The sequence below is a fragment of the Podarcis liolepis genome (assembly GCF_965112155.1).
Source record: "Podarcis liolepis genome assembly, chromosome: 9".
NCBI classification, from domain to species: domain Eukaryota; kingdom Metazoa; phylum Chordata; class Lepidosauria; order Squamata; family Lacertidae; genus Podarcis; species Podarcis liolepis.
The window spans coordinates 75,382,898-75,396,094 of record NC_139564.1 but is presented as its reverse complement, the minus strand read 5'-3'; positions in this window follow the sequence as shown (position 1 = coordinate 75,396,094).

The window sequence follows — 13,197 nt, the reverse complement described above, 5'->3', positions numbered from 1 at the left end:
AATAATAATAATAAGGCCTTTGGTTGATCTGATTTACATCCTATGCCCTTTTAAAATGTATTTTTTGTGAGTGGGTGGGCTATTGGGTTTTTTTTTATTATTATGTATTTTGTGGTTTTATATCTTGATTTTATTCTGTGAACTGCCCTGAGACCCCCGGGTATAGGGCTGTATATAAATTCAATAAATAAATAATCATTTTCTAACTACAGACCTTGTTTATCCCTTACTGTTGTGGATTTCCAGATTTCATGGCCTCTTGCACAGCTGGGAAACCTGGCGCAGACAGTTTGCATCTGTCCCTTTCCGTAGATGATACTGATATTACCCCAGCAGTGACTCTGACCTAGACAGTAAAGCATCCATGACAGATGCCCATCCAACCCCTGCTTTAAAACCTCCAAGGAAGGAGAGTCCACAACCTCCTGAAAGAGACCGTTCCACAGTCAAACAGCTCTTACTATCAGAAAGTTTTTGCTGAAGTTTAGTCGGATTCTCTTTTCTTCTAACTTAAAGCCATTGGTTCAAGTCCTGTCCTCCAGAGCAGGAGAAAACAAGCTTTCTCAACCTTCCATGTGACAGCCGTTGATATATTTGAAGGTGGCTATCATATCTCCTCTCAGTCTCCTCTTTTCCAGGCTAAACAGAGCCAGCTCCTTCAACTGTTCCTCATAAGGCTTGGTTTCCAGGAATTAGCCTCTTTTGAGTTCTGTGGTGGTACCAGGTTGCACCTGGGTCTGATGGGAGAAAGAAGCATAGTAATGGCTGATTCCCTACCTCTAAAAACCAGGGCTGGTCCAATACATTTGGTGCCTGAGGCAAACCACAGAATGGTTTCCCCAATCCTTGACAGTGAAGAAGGGGGAGGGGAGTAAAGAGTTACATCAGGAAAAAGGAGGGAATAAAGATCTACATCTGGACCTGCTGTCCCTGTGGATCCTGTCACCTGAGGCTGTTGCCTCACCTTGCCTCATGGTTGGGCCAGTGCTGTGCGCACGCGCGCACACACACACACACACACACACACACAGAGAGATGGGTAACAGATCTATGCAAAACCTTGAAAGACTTCAAATTATGCCAGAGACTCCATGGTAGGGAAGTAGATCTTCACCCCAAACTTTTTCCAGGATCTGGGCTCCTGCTCTCTTTTGTGTGATGGAATACATGGGAGTGCGAGGAACAATTGAGCAGGGCTAAAAAGAAACTGAAATCTGTGGCAAACTGTAACTGCACAGTTCTCTGTATAAAACTTTGGCAGGAAAACAAAACACCCCCCCCCCAATGTTGCATTGATTTCATTTTGGAAGCAAGACTGAAACGCCACAACATCCAGGAAGAAACTCGGCAGCATTCTGCTTTCATTTTTTCCTTTTGGTCTCTTTCCCAGACTCCCTTCTCAGCACTTACTTTAAGTGCCTGGGCTCTCCTCTGTACTCCTTACCCTAAATTTTCACATTGCCTCCAGCTCTCTATTTCCCCCATGCAGAACTATGTGGTATTTTGCAGCAGTGTTGTTGTCTTCTGCAATGCTAGGCTCTGAGCACTGTCAGGAAAATTTGTAGAAACCCTGATGGTTGCACACGGGCACCTCAGCAGCCAGCATTTTAGTCAATTTTATTTGGCTGCCAGCTCTGTGAGATGAGAGCTGCACCAAGGGAGAACAATAAAAGGAGAAAATCCTACAAAAGATTTCCCCCAGCAAAAATGAGTTCATATGTAAGATGTGGTTGGCTCGGGATCAAAAGGAACAACAGACTCTGCAGGCTATTAGTTTTTGGATTCCTCCAGTTCCCTTTCAGAGAAGTTGGTGTACTATCCACCAACAGCCATTTTATCACCCTAAGAAAATTCAATTTATGTGCCCGATCTTTTGCTCCTCCTTATGCTCTGAATTTCTGTTAGTACTAGATGTGCCTTTGAATGCCATCTCAAGTAAATTTTGAAGCAAGCATGGATGTTTCAGTTAAACAGTTAAACAGAAATCTGAGGATGATTTAAAAAGAGTTTGATAAATTAGAACAAATAACATTAAATCAGAAGGCACATTATAGATCTCCATGCCACCACTAATTGAAAAGAATCTATATTTAAGTAGAGTTGAAAGCTATGGCTGATTGTTTATTTTTATTTTTGGCTCAGATTTGGAGGGCAATGAAATTTGGGGCCATGCCACCTACAGTGTCTGGGATTTCACACTCCTGCAGTAAATCCTGAATAGGCTGCTATCCAATGTTTTTTCTCTCTGAATAAAAGGTAAAGGTACCCCTGCCCATACGGGCCAGTCGTGTCTGACTCTAGGGTTGTGCGCCCATCTCACTTAAGAGGCCGGGGGCCAGCGCTGTCCGGAGACACTTCCAGGTCACGTGGCCAGCGTGACAAACTGCATCTGGCGAGCCAGCACAGCACACGGAAACGCCGTTTACCTTCCCGCTATAAAGCGGTACCTATTTATCTACTTGCACTTTGGAGGTGCTTTCGAACTGCTAGGTGGGCAGGAGCCGGGACCGAAAGACGGGAGCTCACCCTGCTGCGGGGATTTGAACCGCACTGAGGTTTTACCCACATTACGGTAATCCCTTTTCCACAAAGGCTAACTGGCCCAAATTGGCGAGTTCTTTTGCAAAGCTCAGAGAGGTTAGGGTAGTGGAAAGATCCTCTAAGTAAGGACTTGTGCATGGGACATGGAACATAGAAAAGCATGTTTCAAACATCTATAGAGACACATGTTTCAAGGAAGCTTTGTAGCAAAGTGTTTAGCTTGTGATACCACAACTGTTGTTTTGACTTTCTGGCCTTGGGAAGCAAGCCAAGTGCTTTCCAATCTACAACATTTAAGAGGAACATAAGAAGAAGAAGAAAAGTACTGGTTGGAATCAGGGGGTGGTCTGAAAGTACATCAAGCCACTACCTTCCTGAAGCTCATCCAGTGAGTATCACCAGTGCCTGTAAGCATGATGATAATGACAGTGATAATGATAATGACAACAATATTTATACCCCGCTCATCCGGCTGGGTTGGGCGGTTTACAGAATATATAAAACATAATAAAGCATAAAACATTAAAAACTTCCCGCTACAGGGTTGCCTTCAGATGTCTTCTAAAAGTTGTATAGTTCTTTATCTCCTTGACATCTGAAAGGGTGCCACCACTGAGAAGACCCTCTGCCTGGTTCCCTGTAACTGCTTCTCGCAGTGAGAAAACCACCAGAAGACCCTTGGAGGAGGACCTCAGTGTCCAGGTTGAATGATGGGGATGGAGATGCTCTTTCAGGGCTTTAAAGGTCAGCACCAACACTGTGAATTGCGCTGGAAACGTACTAGAAGCCAATGAAGATCCTTTAGGACCAGTGCTATATGTCCCAATGGCCACTCCCAGTCACCAGTCTAGCTGTCACATTCTGGATTAGTCGTAGAAACCACATGCATGCTGCCTTGGGTTCCCTGACAGAATAAAGTTGGGATATAAATTTAACAATTTCTTTTTTAAAACACACACACACACACACACACACACACACACACACACACACGGTGTACCATTATATGTAATTGTGGATTACTTATAATTTTTCCTGTCAACTGCTCATGCAAGCTATAAAATCTACTATATATTGAGGCTGTTATTAATCCAAAGGATTTTATGGAGAATAATTTCCATTTGACCTGGTGCAGCAACTGCATGGAAACACAGGTTTTGTATGACCACATTCTGGCTGAGGCAAAGTGTTGTGTTATTAAGAGGTTCAGTTAAGTATGTTGCTGTGGAGACCATCACAGCAACAAGTGGTCTTTAATGGTCTTTAAAACATCAGACAGATATTTGCTTCCCAGGAAAACTCAATGAACTAATGCACATTAAATAAATGTAGTTCCACAGTATTTTTGTGTTTTTTAAAAAATGACTTGTCTGTATCATCTGGGGCAGTCTGATAAAAAGTTCTATGCACATCTGCTCTCCTATTCAAATTGACTTTTATTAATATATCCTGAAAATTTTTATGGAGCCTTGTTTTAAACATGACACATGAAACATGATATCATATGGTATCCCTACTGCTTTAGTGTGCAAAGTAGCAAGTTTTACACCTAAATACACAGAGAAATCCAAATGCATGATGAAGGAATATAACTATGTAGAGACCATGATCTATAAGATTTGAATGGGAGGGGGTAAGGGAACTGGAGAGGAAGCAGGGTATGGGGGCTAAAAACAGCCCCCTTGAGATAAATTTTACGAAGCATTTATATACTCCTCTAATTAGAGATATCCCCAAAGGAAGTGCATTCTCTTTCACTTCTGCAATAAGAAAAAAGATCCTGATAAGTCCTAACAGCTGCTTTTTTATTTTGCAAGCAACAACATACGAAAATGTCAAGAATGAAGTCAAGCCTGAAGGAGGAAAAATCGCTCAGCATCTCAAGTGATTTCACATCAACCAACAAAGAAAATAAAGAAAAAACAAACAGACTGTCCATAACAAATATATTCAAATACAGTATTTTATTAACCTTAAAACCCATGACAAAGCTACTACCGGAAATAAAATGCAGCCGGATCAACCATTTCAAAGGAACTGAAGGTTTCTTGTCTGCTTTTTCAAAAACTGCAAAAAACCCCCCACAAACCCCTGAGATTTGATTCCTTAGAAACAAAACTTTTTATTTAGCATAAATATCATACAGAAAAGAACCGTACAAAAAATACATAGCTTAGCTATGTTTGCTTACATCTTGGTCATTTTTCCTTCCAAACCAGGGGTCAGCAACCTTTTTCAGCCATGGGCCGGTCCACCATCCCTCAGACCATGTGGGGGGCTGGACTATATTTGGGGGGGGGGGAATGAACAAATTCCTATGCCCCACAAATAACCCAGAGATGCATTTTAAATAAAAGGACACATTCTACTCATGTAAAAACACACTGATTCCTGGACCGTCCGAGGGCTGGATTGAGAAGGCGATTGGGCCGCATCCAGCCCACGGGCCTTAGGTTGCCTACCCCTGTTCTAAACACTTTAAAAAGAACTTCACTACCACCCTACATAAGGGATGCGGGTGGCGCTGTGGTCTAAACCACAGAGCCTAGGACTTGCCAATCAGAAGGTTGGCGGTTCAAATCCCTGCGACTGGGTGAGCTCCTGTTGCTCGGTCCCTGCTCCTGCCAACTTAGCAGTTCGAAAGCATGTCAAAGTGCAAGTAGATAAATAGGTACCGCTCCAGCAGGAAGGTAAACGGTGTTTCCATGCACCGCTCTGGTTCACCAGAAGCGGCTTAGTCATGCTGGCCACATGACCTGGAAGCTGTACGCCGGCTCCCTCGGCCAATAAAGCGAGATGAGCGCCACAACCCCAGAGTCATCTGCAACTGGACCTAATGGTCAGGGGTCCCTTTACCTTTACCACCCTACATGGAGCTGTGTTTGTTCAATATCAATGTTTCTCTAAAGCAGCATATCCCATTCCCCACTTCCCCAATTCTCTTTTAATATAATGTATTACTGGGTCCCATTTATTCAGTACTTCTGCATTCCCCCCATTACCTTTTACCACAATTTTACATTTTATCACACACATTTGCTCCCATATCTTCCTGATTAAACCGAATTTACTTGGAATCATAGTATTGTAGAGCTGAGAGAGTCATACAGTCCAACTCCCTGCAATGCAGGAATCTCAGTTAATCTCAGCATCCCTGACCGATGGCCATCCAACCTCTGCTTAAAAACCTCCAAGGAAGGAGAGACTGGGGCCTCAGGAGCTGTCCAGCTGCTTTACAACTTCCATAAATTATTTTATTAAAAGTCAATTACTTCCATTCTTTCAATGCTGCACCATCTGCATCAATTTATCGTAAAAGGTGTGGTGGACATTGCTCTCACCACCAATGAAGACATAAGTGGAATATGGAAAGAAACAGGACCACAACTTTACTAATAATACATCTATGAAATCTATTCCTATTCTCACCCACATTTTGGATATTTCATCTAAGGAGGGTGGGGAACCTTTTTATCTCCCCAGGCCAAATCCTTTTCAGAGTGAGCTTCATAGCTCATATCTGACAGGTTTGTGGCCTTTTTCCATCACGGAACTCGAGACTGGATGCATGTGGTTGCAGACCAAGGCTTCGTGCTTCTGCCATCCCCAACAAGTAGAATAAGGACACCACACACTTACTTTGGATTGAAACAGGCCACAACTTTACTGAATCCAGATGAAAGAGGCATTAACTTTCAGCCCGCCTGCCAGAAGTGATGCCATGTGTCAACCCAACAGTGGGAGTTCCGAAGACTTACATCAAATAGGGGGACCCCTCCAGGGATTGCTGCCTGGGGAGTACCATAGTCCCTGCCCCCTGACTGGGCATAAGGACATAGGCAACACTGCCCAGATCCCTTTAAGAGGATATCCAAGAATTAAAGGGGCAGGAATGGACTACAACCTCCTCTCCATCCAAGACTAAGATTGCCTAACCAAGTTGTGACATTTGCCATGAGTTAGGCAAATCCACCAGGCTGGTGCCAATTTGCTTGGTGGACAAATTCCTACCCAGCTACAAATATGGTGACCAGCATTGCATAGCAAGGTCAAAATATCAAGGATAAACCAGGTAAAGAGTCCAGGTGAGGGCTATTTAAATGTCCTGGGAGAAAACCTGAGGGAAGCCTACCTGCTCTGTCAGTCCCACCTCCAAAGTCAGCCCTGCGTCCAAGCCTGCCTGCCATTGGCCAATCAGACAGGCAGGCTTGGATCAATCACCTGATAGGCAGAGGAGGCATTACACCCTCGCTTCCCCTGCTCAGATAGGATTCCCAATGCTTGGGATTTCCTTGTCGGGTCCTGGAAGCCTCTGCCATCCCGCGATGCCACTGCACCTTGAAGGTGAACAGACTTGTCAGGATGTCACTGGCTCAGGTACTGATGTGACTCAGACCAGCTTTAGTTTCAGGAAGATGGTGGTTTCATGTGCCTTCAGATCATACTTTGGAACCATATATATTATATTGGCGGGGGGGGGGGAGTTATTTCCATTGCTTGATTTCCCCATAATAAGGACAGGGGAAAACAGAAAGCTTTGTTTTTCTAAATCAGGAGTCAGATCTGGAACGAAACCATGCATCCTCCAATCTAACTTCAGAAAACTGGGCTGTTTTCTGAAGCACCAAAATGGCCTCTAAACTGAATCTTATAGCTGGTGCATACCCTTAGCAGGTGTGACAGCATAGACAGAATTTTAATATCAACCCACATCACCCCAAACAATAGTTCATGCCTTCAGCTGCCAGTAATCAAGTGAAGACCATTCTTATGTGAAGCAACCCAAACACTGTCTAAATCTACATGCTCACATTTATCACATTTGTCTCCCCCTCCTCTCCCTCTGATGTTTTCACCTCTGTGGTCTTTGGGAGCAGGGACTTGTCAGTTCTGCTCATCTCACTATGTAAAGCACCAGGCATGTCAACAGTGCTTTATAAACAATAATTGTTCTACTTTTAGATCAGGTAGAATATATTTCTGGTATCTACCTTTGATGAATTATGATGAATAGGATGAATTAACTGAACTGGATGCTAGAGAGTCAGCTTGTTGGGAAACCTCCATTACTCCCTCAGATTTTGAAGAACTAGTATTTTGGGAGCTGTTTTTGGCATTTCTAGTTAGCAAAGAATATGTGCAGCTGCACAAAAAGTGACAAAATAATCAAATAAAAGGCTGTGTTCTCTAAATGCCAACAGAGAAGCTTTAGGGTTAGAAGTCTCTCTCTCTCTCTCTCTCTCTCTCTCTCTCTCTCTCTCTCTCTCTCCTAGGCTTATAAATCCATTGTTTAGCTCTTATACTGCTCTGCAAAAGATATTTCTGTTTTTATTCTGTCCTTTAGGGTTTGCTCAGCCTATTTGTTGCTGCTTTTGCTGCCCTCAGCAAATGTAGCAACTGTTGGTCTTTTGTTTGTTAAGCCAACACCTAAATTGAGTGTATGAATTTCTTGAAAACCAAAATTTTGAGCTCAGTATATACTGGTATAATACAGTTTTTCCTCACAAGGAGCACCTCAGATCCAAACAAAAATGTGAATACAAATACCGTAGAAGAAACTGCAACATAGTAAACTACAGTAGTTACTAGTCATCACCTTTTGTCCTGTCCATTAAAAAAAAGGAGAACTGGAAAACATTTTTTATACTATGCTCCCTTTACACTTCCCTTGCTGCTACTTAATGGCACATTTGCCCTGCCAGATTTAATTATTAACAGATATTAAAATAGCAGGTATTAAAGGAATATCTATTTTCTGAATGCCTTTACACATGAGGAATGTTTACAAATAAGGGATGCCACCATTTGCAGCACTTGTTGTTTTTAAAATTCCACTTGGCATATTCAAGGACATTTGAATGTCTATGATTCATATGTTAAAATACAATAAAATTCTTACATTATAATAAATATAGCAATTGAATGAAGGGTTTTCAGTTTGGCCGTATTCATAGAATCAGAGAATTGTTATTCACTTGCAACACTGCCCACTTCTCCTTGAATTTGGCAAGGGCTTCCAGGGGGCCTGTCTGCAAGAAGTCATCCCCAGACTTTTAGGATACTTCCAAGAGATCCCACAGAGCCCTTCTCCATATTTTATATGCCCTGTACAGCCAAAACACAAAAACCCAAAAGCATCATTTTTCACACATAAAATCATCAACAGGTTATGCAGGAGATGAGGAGCTGCACTTGATTCCTGCAGTTTAACAGCTTTTACACCAGGGCTGGAGATGCTGTGGCCCTCCAGGTGTTGCTGGACTCCAGCCCCCATCACTCCTGACCTTTGACCTTGATGACTGAAGCTGATAGGAACTGGAATCCAATGCCACCTGGAGCACCCCAGGCCACCCATTCCTGCTTTACATAGTTTGACATCACAATGTGCATGTTTAAAAGAAATCAGGATGAGGGTAAGGGGATGCAGGTATTTGTAGTCAGAGCAGCTATTTGTGATGTATCCCTATTAACTTTTGTGGAGAGAGTGGATAGAACCTACCAGAAGAAACAAACCAGCCCCAGAGTTTTAGGTTTATGCTGCTGCGATATTAACATTTCCTGGGAGTTGGTTTTGTACTGCTTTACAAAGAGGTGTCTTGTCACTGGTGATGGGTGAATTTGTCAGTTTTGGTTTCTGTTTCTCATTTTTCTGTCCTTAATCCATGTTCACCACATCTCTACATGAATTTGTGATTGATTTGATTGATTTTAGGAAACGTTCTAATGAAAATTCAGCAACATCTTAGTGCAATTTTCTCCTAATGTACACATTTTTGTCTGTCCCTTCGCCTAATCTACACATTTTTGCAGGCTGTTTTCACTAACAGGTGCATTTTTGTGCATGTTACTTGGCTGGAGAACCGCACTGTAAAATTTGGAGAAGTGAATTTCAAAAGACAGCTGCATTTAAGTCTGCCTCTTGTTTGGAAAGGTGAAGATGAGGCAGGTTTGCCTACAGATGCAAACTAAACCACGTTTCTCCCCCATCTTTACTTGTCATATGTGAAATGTCTGAGTAATGCCAATCATACTCTGAAGTGAGTTAACTAGATGTACATCCAGGTAGCCAAGCCTTATGGATTTTGGTGCTTCTCTTAGGGTAGCAATTGTGGCTTCTGCTGTTGCTTCCTCTAGTCAATGTATTCATCAGGCAGGACACATAAGGAAAGGGGAGTAATTAATTTGAGAAAGATCTAGTGAACAAGCTCTTTTGTCATGGCAGTGGAGCAAATGTTGACTGCAGTGACAGGCAGCTCTAATAGAAGTCCAACCACAGTTAGACCTCCCAGGGTCCTCCACATCCTCAGCTTCCCTCACTGCCAGATTCTGATTGGCTGGCAGCAGGGCCAGCCCAATACATTTTGGCACCTGAGGCAAACCACAAAATGGTGGACCCTCCCAAGGGTAGGAGGCGTGAGTGAAGATCTACATCAGGAACAAGGGGGAGAGAATCAAATCAACCTTACCCAATGGTTGAAGTGGGAATCAAAGGCTGTCACGGGGGGGGGGGGAGGGGCCCACTCTGAATCACGACGGAAGGGTGCAGAGCCCAGGAGAATCCAGAGGACAACTCCTGCCATTTCCTCCCTAGGGATAGAAGGAGATCTGCAGTGCCTCCTGTGTAGGCAGCAGATCTGGCCTCCAAGGAGTGTCCCCCCGCTATTGTTACCACTGCATAGTACCAGATTAATAATAATAATAATAATAATAATAATAATAATAATAATATCAATAATGCCTATACTTATATGAATATCTACTGAGAAGATCCATAAAAGCAACTGTACCGAAAGAAATTAGTGTGAAAATAGGAAACTGTCCTGCCTCCCCATTGTTACATTTCCTTCAGATTTACTTTCTCTTACTCGTTCAGCTGATACCAATGAATAAAGCAGATTAAATTTGAAAAGGCCCTGCTAGGATGTTTGTACCACTTGAATAATTACCGGTAAATTATCAAACAGACACCCGCATGAGATGACATGAAAATATATGAAAAGGCATCCTACAGCCATATTCAATAATAAATACCTTCTGGGTGTCATAGAACAGAAGCCCTCAACAAAGCTGTCAAAACTTGTCCTGTGTTCAGTTGGCTGAGTCAGCAACACACCATCTAGTTCACAGAAGTTACACACACACACACACACACACACACACACACACACCTTACACAGATTTCTAATTCTTTATCTCTTGGTTGAAAGGGAGCTTCCCTTGTTTTTCTTGTCTTCCTGTAGGCTACAAGCCATTTATTCATAGAAACGTTTTATTCGCAGTCAATGGGGGACTAAATATATGAATCATTAGGCACTTATGTGCATTAAAAAATAATGTTAGAAAGAATGGGCTTTTAAAGGAATAAATCCACATGAGAGCAGAAATCACTAAAGAGGATTTCAGCAGATCTTAGGCAGAGAGCAAGTTTTATGGGTAGCTTCACTGCTCAGTCAGCCACTAGAGATTTGAACCTCAATCTCCACTCTCTAAGCTTAACAATCGGGGCTTATCCTCACTTTTCTTTCTTCCATGCTTTCCAGGTATGGTCCATGCTTTAAAGATCCATACCCAAGCACCCTTCTTTTGTTCTGGAGCTTTCTCTGGGAGGTCTTTACTGTGGACAGCAGTCACAAAAGACCAAGTTGCCATTTGTTGCGCTCCACAACACCAACCATCAAGGGCTCTGTGTCTTTTGCTACTTGTTCATTTGCACCCTACCCTTCTCCCAAGGAACACAGGGTAGCATAATGGTTCCCTTGTGTGAGCCTGAGCAGAGAGGAGCTGAACATATGGCTGGGTATGGAATACCTGGACTAGGGACAGAGCTTTGTCCATACATACACACACCCTTTAAAAAGCAAATAGATTCATTGGTGTCCAGGCAATTTTAAAGTGTTACATTTGTCTGTCTTTGCTGTTTTTGTTTTAGCTTGGCCTCCTTTTAATTTAAGAAGATGCCTTAGGCATTTGGTACTCCTGCAAATGGTGCCATTTTTGGCTGCATTTGCAGAAGTGCACACAGACATATCGGAAATAGAGGAAATATGATGGTGTTGCCAATGGACATTACTGTTATGTGAGATACACACACACATACGAAGCAGATGTGCACAGTTGGGTGGGTGTGTTGGAAATCCCTGATCAGTAGTAGACAAAGGAAAAGCACGAAGAGATAGAGAATGTGAAGGGGGAGAGGACAGGTAGAAAAGAATGTGGGAGTGGAGATTCTTCATGGAAAGTAGAAGAAAATTGAATGGACATGACAAGATACAGAAAACCTAGCCAAGGATTGTTATAGAGGGGTGAGGTGATCAAAGTCAAGCGCAAGATAGAATGAGGCAAGCATTGAACAAGGGTGGATGGGGCACAATAGAGATATGTGAAGTCTACCTAGCCGGATACTGCCACTAGTCAACATGAGAAGCAATCCTATTGGACTCTGTTTTATGTTGTCTTTTTGTTTTGTGGATTATCTGACCAAATATTATTCTTTAGTACACTTATATTCTTTTGCCTTACAAGAACGGGCACCCTGAGTGACACTACAGCCAACTCAGTTTGGGGAACTCGGGAACAAGGCAAAAGTATTTGTCTTTTGCACAGCGCTAACATTCAAATGTTTGGAATTCTCTGCTTGTTCACTTGGAAGTAAGTCCCATCAGTATTAAGATTTACTCCTATGTAACTAGAATTGCCTTGGGTGATCATTCAGAATGCAGCAGTAGCTAACAAACAATTATATGCCACACTAGGTGGTATTAAAGTGCCGGCCAAGTCACATTCTGCTTGCTCTGTATAAAACATCCGATTAAGACCAGCTGCTTCCAGACATAAAGCTACTGTTCACTGCTATGATTCATGTAACTTATGCATCCCAGAAGGCTGCTCTGTCTCTTAAGTAATAATATTTAGTGTTTTTGTATCTTGATTGCAGTTTTATATATTTTAATTTATTTTGTTAGCTGTCTTGAACTTTCTGGAAAGGTGGGATATAAATATTTTATATTTAAAAGTATATAAATATACTATTTGAGGCTAGAAAGAGGTTTATTCCCTCAGCAAATACTCTTTAAAAATGTCAAGGTTATCTGCCTACATATACAATCAAATCAAACAGTAACAAAGTATCTTTCAAGGCAAAGCAACTAAAAAGATACGAAAGTGTGGCCATAGCATCACCCAGCATTCAGACATTTTAAGAAAATGATGTTTGTGAAAAAGAATTTGAAGAACAATTCAGTCACAAGTAAATGGTTCCCAGCTGCTTTTATTTACTGATGCTCTTCCAAAATACCGTATTTTTCGCTCTATAACACGCACCTGACCATAACACGCACATCATTTTTAGAGGAGGAAAACAAGGGAAAAATGGACTATATGGAACTGGCGGAAATGACTGGCAGAATCCGAGACCAGGGAGAAGAGTCGGTGGAAGAAGATTGGAAGAAATGTAAAGACTAAATTTAAAGAAATATTGCAAAATTAATGAATGTTAGAATGATGTTGGATAGAAACTAAGTGGTTTTCAGCTGTAATACTATAAGGGAATATGAAAAATGGATTATTAATAGGTAAAAATTTAACGTGACAATATTTTAAGATTACAGACTAGGATAAACAAAGAGGGTAAGGATTTGCTGAATCAACAAACTGAAT